Source organism: Sipha flava, unplaced genomic scaffold, assembly GCF_003268045.1.
Source record: "Sipha flava isolate LNK unplaced genomic scaffold, YSA_version1 107_pilon_pilon, whole genome shotgun sequence".
Classification (NCBI taxonomy): domain Eukaryota; kingdom Metazoa; phylum Arthropoda; class Insecta; order Hemiptera; family Aphididae; genus Sipha; species Sipha flava.
In genome coordinates this window covers 74,878-85,695 of record NW_020271724.1, presented here as the reverse complement: position 1 = coordinate 85,695, position 10,818 = coordinate 74,878, and the positions used below count along the sequence as shown (strand labels likewise).

General features: G+C 26.4%; 1 protein-coding gene across 4 annotated transcripts in view; it reads left to right on the top strand.

The window, feature by feature from the left end:
• The window catches only part of LOC112686134, a 114,308-nt gene that overhangs the window by 54,198 nt on the left and 49,292 nt on the right, over positions 1-10,818 (top strand). For 3 of the 4 annotated variants that reach the window (XM_025558294.1, XM_025558313.1, XM_025558304.1), the window contains one exon: positions 5,497-5,694. The exons of the other annotated variant lie outside the window; for it this stretch is intronic. The gene's annotated coding sequence lies outside the window, so the exon portion shown is untranslated. The remainder of the gene's footprint in view (positions 1-5,496; positions 5,695-10,818) is intronic. 4 annotated transcript variants of the gene reach the window in all.

Below are 10,818 nucleotides of genomic sequence, written 5' to 3'. Positions count from 1 at the left end.
TATATATATATATATATATATATATATATATATATATATATATATTTACACTAATCCTACAAATTTTAAAAAGTTCTTAGGTCGAATATTAAAATTAGTTATGTCTATTTTACTATTAATATTTCTGTCATAAATGTAGAGTTTGGTCTATTTGTGATTACTAAGAGAACACGTATTATGATTAATGCGTTACATTATTTTTAAAACTTCATAAAAAACAAAAAAATTTGAATGGGGTGAATAAAAAATTTCCCAAAAGCTGAGTGAAATGTCTCACAGGCATTTGTTGTTCTTTCGCTTGATATGTTACACGATGACCAAAAATAGGGGAAAAAGTAGCATTTTCATCAATATACGAGTATGTATCAATGAGGTAATCGGAAAATGTATGTAGCTCGAATATCGATTGGCGTAATAGATGTATACTTTTTTTCCATCCCATAATTTTTCTTTCTTTGCCTGCGATTTTCGGTGTAATTGATATTAAGTCGATTTTTATAGGTACTACACTAGTTGGGTCCTGAATTATTTTAGGTATTACACTAGTTCCTGAATATTTTTTGGTAAGTACTACATTATACTAACATTTTCTTTCTCATTTTAACAGACTTAGGACTATCTATGATCTATTTAGACCATAGATATGGTTAAAAATGTTTTTTATAATTTTTTTTATTTTTAATTTCTTTTCCCTTAAAATATAAATTATGAGAATTGAGTTTGTAAAAATATTAAAAATGTTAAAAATCAAGTATAAAAATACATATTATATAATATAATCATAGCCATATAGGTAAATGAAAAAATATTAAAAATGTTAAAATCATTATATAATATAAATAAAAATTAATGTAAAAGAAACAAAAAAACAATAAAAAACTATAAAAAAACATTTTCAACCATAATTTTGGTTTAAATAGATCATAGATAGTCCTAAGTCTGTCATAATGGAAAAAAAATGTTAGTATAATATAGTACTTACCAAAAAATATTCAGATCTTATAAAAATCCGGGACCCAACTAGTGTAGTACCTAAAATAATTCGGGACCCAACTAGTATACTAATTTTAAATTCGAACCCAATAACAATGCAGCCATTTATTCACAAACACTTATCCAAATACTTGATCCATTTTATTGCCTTTTGTAGTTTCTTTGATATCCTGACTAAATGTTCTCGTCTGACATTCTGTCATAATATGACTTATAATGTATAAGTAGTTAATTATATTTTAATTTTAATTAGACACATATAAATTATTATCTATTTTATAATTCCAATGAAAATAATAATTTTTTTATTCAATCAAAACATTTTAAATTGGTTTATGTAACATTACTTAAAATTAATATATTTAAATTATGTTTTCATCAACATATTATTAAATAATTATTAAAATGTATTGTTAAGATATTTATTCTAAATGTCTGTGCAGTTCTAAAAATTGTAACTTTTAACATAACATAGCCTTCTATAAGGATAGTTAAAATCAATAATATAAGACTATGGATACCAAAAAAACAAATTTAAGACTTAAAAAGTGATATATTTTTTTTACGAAGTACATATTAAGTATGCATAACATGATATTATATTTAATTCTTAGTCTTAAATAGAATAAATCCTTGATAAAATTAAGATTATATAGTATACAGTCATTTGAGATTTCGTTAATGTTAAGAGCTTTTTAAATTTATATTATGTATCATTATTTTTATAATTTTTTAATATTTATTATATTTATAATTTCATATATTTTTTAAAAAAATTTAAAATGAAATAAATAGTTGTTTTTTTTTTTAAAAAAAAGTTTCGGTTACCTTAATAATGAAAAAAAAATTAAATTTATTCAATATAGAACCATTAACAGTTACATGAGTAATAACGTCAATATATACATTTGAAAATATATTAAATTAATCGAATATTATTTACTATCCAAATATTAGCATTATATTTATTTTTATATATTATATATTTAACCTAATAAAACTGAATTCTAATACAAGCCTTATGAAATATATAGGAGTAAACAAGTAAGCTATTCGCAGTTCAATCAAACTTTAGAACCATTTAATATAACATTAATGATCAAATGAAATGAAATGGTTTTATTAAGGTATATCATACCAATGCACCATAAAATTAAATAATTAATTATTTTGAAGTTTGTGGTGTTAAAAAACCTTGGAGTCGAGATATAAATGTAAATACATTAAATTCATAAATACCTATTAAGATATTATCCTATCATCTATACGGTAAGTCTTAACTATAATATATTATAACTAATAATTTTATTCAATAAATCGTGATAGGTTTCATGTTCTTTACATATTTCACGGAACTCTAATACCCCAAACGTGGATAACTTATATTATAATAAAAATAATTTTATTGAAAAAAAACATTATGGCTGACTACTTGTTTATAAATGTTTCAAAAATGGCGATGTTTGTTTGCCTAACAATTTACTCTCGCATAAACTCATAAGAAAAACAAATATTAATTTTCATTACAAAATAGAATAAACTATTTTTATCATCTGTAGTTGTATATATGCTGCTACATTCCATAACGTAATAGCAACTATGTTATAACAAAAAATAGAGTTATTAGTGACCAAAATTCCTATCCCTTTATAAAAAGTATTTGGTCTACATCTATGAACTAGTTTGACTTGACTTTGTTCATGACCGTATTTTCTCCTTTCGATTAAACCAAAAACTTGAACAGTGCCTGTTTAATTCCTGTAACAATATAAAATATATGACGTATTTATTAACTCTTTTCAATTCCTCTAGTTTTATGAAATAATTTCATTAGTTTCATTTAGATGAATTTTATTTTTCCTCTAACAGTTCATAAGCACAATATAGTTCAAAAAAAAAAAGGTAAGTTACTAAATACAGAGATTTAATATGCATTTTCATTTTTTTTATCTCGATGGTTTCGAGAACACATGGTTATTTTTATTCCATAAAAAAAAAGGAGTCATATAATAATTTTTAAAAACTTCTTAACCTTTAATTATCGTGCTTATATTATATTGATATTCGTTCTTTAGTGTTGTTCTTTGAAACACGATGATTAATTACTTTTAAATGTACAATAAACGACACATTTAAAATGAAACCATTTTGGTTTAACCAAAATGCAATTCTCGGGAGACTAATAGCTAAGTCAAGCAAAAACATAAGAATACCTAAGAAATACAAAAGATAACAGTTTCCTTTTTTTTAAAGACGTAAAATAATTTATTTTTTATTACCTAATAATATTAAATTAATAAGTTATGGTATTAAATCTATCTAAACAACGGATTAAGGTAAAAAGAAAAAATTACTTTATTGTTTACTGGTAAATCATTTTTGTCGCAACAATTATTTGTATGAGCTTTCTAATCTGTTAATCCATCGGATAAAAAAAACAAATAACATACCTAGCTCGAATGATTAATTTTTTTATATTATTTTACTGTTTTCATTTCCAAATATGTGGTGAGTCGATAAATAGTAGACTTGTATTCTCACTGTGGTCTTCTGATTTGAGACATGACTTAATAAACTTGCGGTGTCTGGTCGAAATTGGAGGCTGATGAGAATCAACCATGTCTTATTATTATAGAGACGGAAGACTAATTGTCATCTGATGGCATTTACATGGCCTTTTGTAGATAGGATTCGGTGATAACTTTTTAGTGAAGGCGTAATCTATGATAGACCATGCAAACGTTGGTGTCGATTTTTATTCCAGACCAAGAAGCCGTTAAAGTGTTACCGCACAGAAAAAACGATAATTAATCAGAAATATACATAAATAAGTAGGACAGCCACTGAAATACTTTCAACCCAGATTATTTATTTATTATTGTACTGAAAATACAATTTAATCTCAAGAGTAGAACTTCTGACCGGATTTCATTGCAATTTCAAATAACATGTATGTCGAATTCTAAATAGAAATGTTCCGAGTTTAATAATCAAATAATTGTTTATATCGTATAAACTTATTTATATATATAGTATAGAACAAGCTTAATTTGAAATACAATTTTAAACTTATAATAAAAAAATAATATTTGTAAGTGATACAATTTTTTTAAATTCATCTTGTTACAATATATAACTCAAAAAAAAAAATCAACAGGCCATAGGATAAATATACCAGTTAATAAGAAATTTGATTCTCATGAATCCATTTCTAAATATATGCCTGTTAAAAAACGCTCCTCAATTAAGAAATAAAAAATAATATGCTCTATATGAAACCTGCAAACATTACATTAATAAGAATATAGAAATACCAATGTCTATTTTAATAAATATTACATAAACTACATTCGGGTAGTTTCGATAGTAATATCTAAAAATTATTAATATTTAATAATATTATACTTTTATTTTATTATCAATATTATTGAATTTATTATTATATTATTTTAATTTTTTACGTATGGTATATAATTAAATTACCACACTTCTACTTACTGATTAGCGTATAATTAAATTATCTTACCTATTCACTTTAAATATTGAGGGAGCTATTACAGTTTAGGACTCTGGACTGGAAGTACACATTTTTTTTCATATTTTGGATACCCAGTAAATATTTTATTTGATTAAATACATTGATTTTAATAATTTTCGTTCTTGGTTTATGTAAATTATTAAAGTGTAAAATAAATAAAAATAAATTATGATTGTATCCTTTTTTCAACCTCTTTTTTTACTTTTTTTTACATCGTAATTCTTCTAGCTCAATATTTCTCAACTTGAGAAGTAAAATATTTTTCAACATCCCCTTAAAAATAAAAATGAATATGGTTTACTCGAAAAATGTATGGTTGAATAATAAATACTAAATAAATGTACAAATTAATATTACCAGACTTAACCACTACTACAAAAAAGCCATGGTGTATTTTTCAACATATTGTCTGTGTTTTAGTTTATAGATTTTAATATTAATATAATACATACATCCTCCCCATTAATGGCTTCATCACCAAAAATAAGTTCACCATCCACGATAAAAACCAATTCTCTAGCTATTCTAAAATTGTTAAAGATTTGGAATGCCAGATTGAGTAATTCAGCTAACATCAAACATTATTATAAAATAATAAAAAGTAAATAAAATTGTTATATTATAAAATATAAAATAAATAATTTTAATTATTTAGAAAATATTTTCTAATAATTCTTTGATAGAAAATTTTTAATGAATTGCAAAAATTATTAAAAAACATTTTAAACGCATTACGGTTTTTCTTCTTCTATCCATTTTAATTGTCGAGCACTCATGCAATTTAAGTTATATATAAACTACTCAATGTGATTTTCATATTTGTATAATTTATACAATGATAAATTCAGCAAAAAACATACCCACTGCAGTTTGTATAGTTAGTTTTTATTTTTGTTATATTAATTTTATTAGAACAATTTAAGTTAAAACATTTATTAAATTTAAACATTTTTATATTTTCCTAGGTAGTCAACCAGAAAATTGCTATAATCTTCAAAATTGTATTAGCTAATGCAAGGAAAAAGTCTCATTTTATTGTTCAAATATAAATGACGATTACGATGACAGTACTAAGCATTTGGCTGTCTATAATCAATCACAGTGGTTAAATCTAGAAGCATCAACCATTCTACTTCAAATTTCAATAAGAATCTCATTATAAAGTAAGATCTTCTACAATTTTTACTTAATGCGTAACTACATTTTTAAAATTAGATAAGAATAATTTAAAAAATAATATCTTCAAAAAGACAATTTTCTATCAATTAAATTAATCTGTAAAATTGTTGAATGGTCTATTTGTACTGAATCTACAAAATTAGACCAAGAATAATATATTTATTTAAAAACTAATAACTTTAATGACTATGTTTTAATTATTGTTTATTCATAATTTATTTGAAAATTTAAAACATATGTTATAATTTAACATATTTTAGAGATGTAACAACATTTTTTTATATTATTATTTTAGTGCGTTAATTATCATTTTCACAGATTACTTCTATTTAGTTTGGCTTACCCGACTATTAATTATCTATAGTTAATTTAATCTCAAAACTAATAAAAATTATAACACTTAACATATTTAATTGATAGTTAATAATTTATAGTAAGATGGTTCAACTTTTTATAGTCGATAGGCCAATTCATAGATATATATATATATATATATATATAAACACTGGGGGCCACAAAAGAAAAACAATTATTTTTATACATATTTTATAACTTCACTGCCTAGGAAAATCCATAGAATTATTGTTTATTATTATGATTATTAATATTGGTAAATATGACCGATTTTCACCGTCTGTCACCACTTTTGATCCCGTTTCACACACGATGGTTTCGTTCGTACGAATTTTTTCTGAACAGGCGTAATTTCCACACATAACGGTTTTTTCCCCCTTGAATCAAATACATTTGGTTGTATTTTACTTTTAAACTCTTAAATTCGGTTAGCTTTCAACATAAATCGAAAATACACCATTTACATGTGGCTTTTGTATCGTTGGTTGCGATTACGTAAAAAATAATGTAACAATCGTATTTACTGAATACATCCAATTACTAAATACACACTTCTTCCCAAGCATTTTTGGTTCCATTTTTATCTTTGTAAAGATCATGAGACTTATCCCAAAAGATAGGTCTGCATTCCACAACACAGATATAAAAATTTCTATGTCAATAACCATGTTTACTTATTACAAAAAGTGACAACGAGCAGCTTTGACAACGGACGGCAGACGAATAAAAATCGTATTTTGTGAAAGCATGCACGAATTCACATGGGTGACTGATAAGACGGTGACGGCACAGCACCGTAATTTTCAGTTGTTGACACAGTTGCATCATGACGTACGTACCTACAGAAAAAAAATCTATTCACCGTCTCCAGTGAAAACTGCAATTACTGTCTTGTGCTTACACCCTATTAAAATCCGTACAGACAAAACAGTCCTGAATAAATTGATCTTTGTTGTTTTTATCAATCACGTTCATAAACACTTTAAAATTATTAAATACATTTACTTCATAAAATTGTCTTCTAAGTGAGTAAAAAAAAAAAGGTTTTAAAAGCAACGGATTGACCATACTTATATACTGAATTTAAAATATTTTTTTGTTAAAAATAAGAATTTGTATTTAAAATACATCGAAACATTACCATTTGTGTTGAATCACTTAAAGAATTTTAACTATTAAAATATTTTCGGAGATTAATTTCAGCAACTTAAAATTTAAGAGTAAGTATATTTATTTCTAAACTTACTTTAAATTAACAGACGTACCTATATATTTACTATTAATATTATAGAATTAATATCATATTATTAAGACGAACTATTAATTTTTGATTTTATGATAAACCAATATATTTTTTTATAAATTAGAAGTTGGAACATATTTTTTATTATACCATTACCAAATAATAATCAATATATTTTATAAATTAAATAATATTAATGTAATATTTAGCGAAGAATGCTAATACACGTGGTATGGAAAATGCTGTTTAATAACAAAACTTTTCTTATTGTATTCGAAATATCGTCATATTATTTTAAAGTTTTTATCATAACGAAAGTTGTTTTTCCTTTAATATCTAAACGCATTAATGTAGCTTATATTTTATTTATTTTTGTCGTATGATGATCAAAGTTCAAAAACACTTAGTTACATCTTGTTATACAATTACATTTAAGTATAATATTATGATAACTTTCGAGAATAATAGTTATTTGTTTTAAATACATGAACATATTCAATATAGTAAACTATTTCACGGTATAGTGTACATTGATATGTATATGAAAGCTATAGGATTGTCCGATATTAATTGTATGGTGTTTACACACAGTTACGTAGAATTATATTTCACATATTTTTAAGTATCAGTAGGTCCAACAAAAAATACCACGAGTAACTATAACATTATCGATGAATACTTGTTAATGTACATTTACAGATCGTTCAATTATTTTGTTTTTTATGTATTTTTAATAATATTTACTTTTGGATTATGTTAAAAATATAAATACAGCATTTTATTCAATTTACGAACAATAAGTCAACGCTTAAGTCGGTTATAAAATAGCCTTAAAATGTAGTTCTATATACTTATCACGCAGGATTAAGTTAAAAATGATATTGTTTATTGAGATTTAAAATAAAATTCAAGCCTTGAGCTCAATAATATAGTATAGCAGGAGTGGGCAACTAACGCCCCCGGGCCGCATCTGGCCCGCCAGATTTTTTTATCTGGCCCGTATTATATTTTAAAATTACATCATACAATTTTAAAGTTTATCGTCTATACTCTGACTTATTGAAATAATAATTTTTATATAGTATTAAACATCGTTAAATATCTAAATGTCATATGTATGTATAAGTATAGCTTTCAACCATAGCTGTTCGTACCAAACTATTTAACTATATCAGTTTTTTCGTATCATTCGTATCGTGCTGTTGTGTGTGTTAAATTTATTATTTCCGTGTATATAAATGCTAATTAAAATTCATATTTTGAATGACTTCTTTTATTTTTCTATGTTCTGGCCCGCTAGATTTTAATTTTTTAAAAATTGGCCCTCTAGTAACTTTGAGTTGCCCATCCCTGTACTATAGAAACGGTAATTATAATTTCAATATAGGTACTAGGTAATGCAATTTAAAATTTTTTTTTATTAAATTAATAAGGCTTCAACATTTGAGATAATTTGAAGTCCTGGTTTAAACTGTAATCATTCCAATTCGATTTGGACTGGTCAGTCACGGTTAGGTAGTAACGGTTCATTTAAAATCCATTGAACAATAATTATAAATTTTAATGACGTTATTTATAGAATAAATAACACGTATATTAATATGGAAATCAATATTTTACCACTGCTTTGTTGTTTTATGTACTTTTTATGTATGTATCTCAGAGCCTATCATGGTACCTAATAATAATTATTATCGAAAATATTTTTAAGAACAACGGTTGCAATTACTCTCGTCATAGTGCGAGCGACATGGAAGAGCCAGAAAACATCTGCTGCGACTTGTCTTCTGATAGAATTTGTATTTAAATACAATGTAGTACGTACTTTTCTATGAACTACATATCATCAATGTTGTGTAGTTTTGTAATAATCTACGAGCAGTTTTAAATTTATACCTAATACCAATAATGTAGTATAATTCAAAAGTCTTACAGGCCAAAGTTATTTTTCTTTCGTATGTTCAACCGTTTGCTCTGTCGAATTACATTGTATTTTCGATACGGTTCGGAAGAAAAAAAAATTGAAATAAGTCCAGTCCAGTTCATACATTATTACAGTCAAAAATTTGTTAGTTAAGACCAGTGATCGAGTCCACTCTAACAAATTATTTTAAATTTTCAATCTGGTCTGGTCTCGTTAAAAAATGAAATTTCCCTACAATTATGAATCATGCAGAGTAGGTACTATAGCCTAAGTATAGAAATATTTTCTGAAAATGTATTTAGAAGTATCATAGAAATAATGAAAATTATTTCTGTATTTGGTATACACCAATTTTACGTTTTTTGATTATGTAAATAACTGTTTTTGTTACTCCAACGAATAGTATTTCTTTTGCTCAACGTTCGACCATTCGAAGTATATGTGTCAATGTGTATGTATCGCCGAGTCGCTGAGCTGTTCAGAATGATATTTAAGTGCCATTAAATTGAGTTTATAAATGTTTACAAATGCTTCAACTGTTTATTCAGTATATATTAAATGAATATTTATGTGTATTTAAAAACTGAATTATTATTAAACACCGTTGTTTAATTTCAATTTGGTTGCTATAATTTTAATCCTACCACTGGGGAGATAAAATATTTGTCATTTTTATAATATACTGTCGCGTTGCATAATGATTTATAATAGCCGATCGGGACACTTAAGCACTTAAGTCTTCTTCGAGTATTGGTTTAACAATTGATACAAAAGCATTGTTCAGACAGTTTGCTTTGTATACTCAATATTAACTCAGTTCCATCTTTTAGTAATAAACATTTCTGCTTGCTCGCAAGGTCACGGGAAGGGTGACTATTTATGTGAACTGAAATTCATGTGAACCATAAAAAAAAAAACATTTTTATTGAATGAATAAGGCTTCAATGTCTGAGATTTATGGTCAAAAATTGTTTACATATTAATCTTAAAAATAATGCAGGTTGAACATTTAGAGGTATTGGTTGAATAACTTATATTAAATTAGATTTGATAAACCTATGTCTGTGAAAAACTTGAAAACTCTTCCTCTCCAAGTTTTATCGTATGTGTGTTTCTTGAAATTTTTCTGAAGCTGCAGAACGTAAGACACTCTAGTACGAAGTGTTTGATGGTAATAAGTTTGTCCCGGAGTTCCCAGGTTGGAGGCTCTTCTTGAGTCATAAGATGTAGAAATGTGTTAACACTTACCGTACCCACTCGGTTTATAACTTCCTAGTTGTCCTATTGCCTGATTATGATACGGCGCTAATCAACGTTGGTATACGTCCGCGGTCGGCCGATTATTTAGACGTCGCCAGCCGCTGGAGCCCGTTCAGGTGCGTGCAAACGTTCCGGTACTCGTCCCAGCACCCGTAGTACCGTTCGATCAGTACCGCCAGCCGGTCGCAGCACTCGTCGTCGTCCGCCGTGCAGTCCAGGTCGGCGATCAGCCGTTTCAGGTGGCGGACAAGCACGGCCAACGAGCACCGGAGTCGCTGGTCGTCCGCCAACGTACCGCTCGCCCATCCCTCGTGCACGCGGCACACC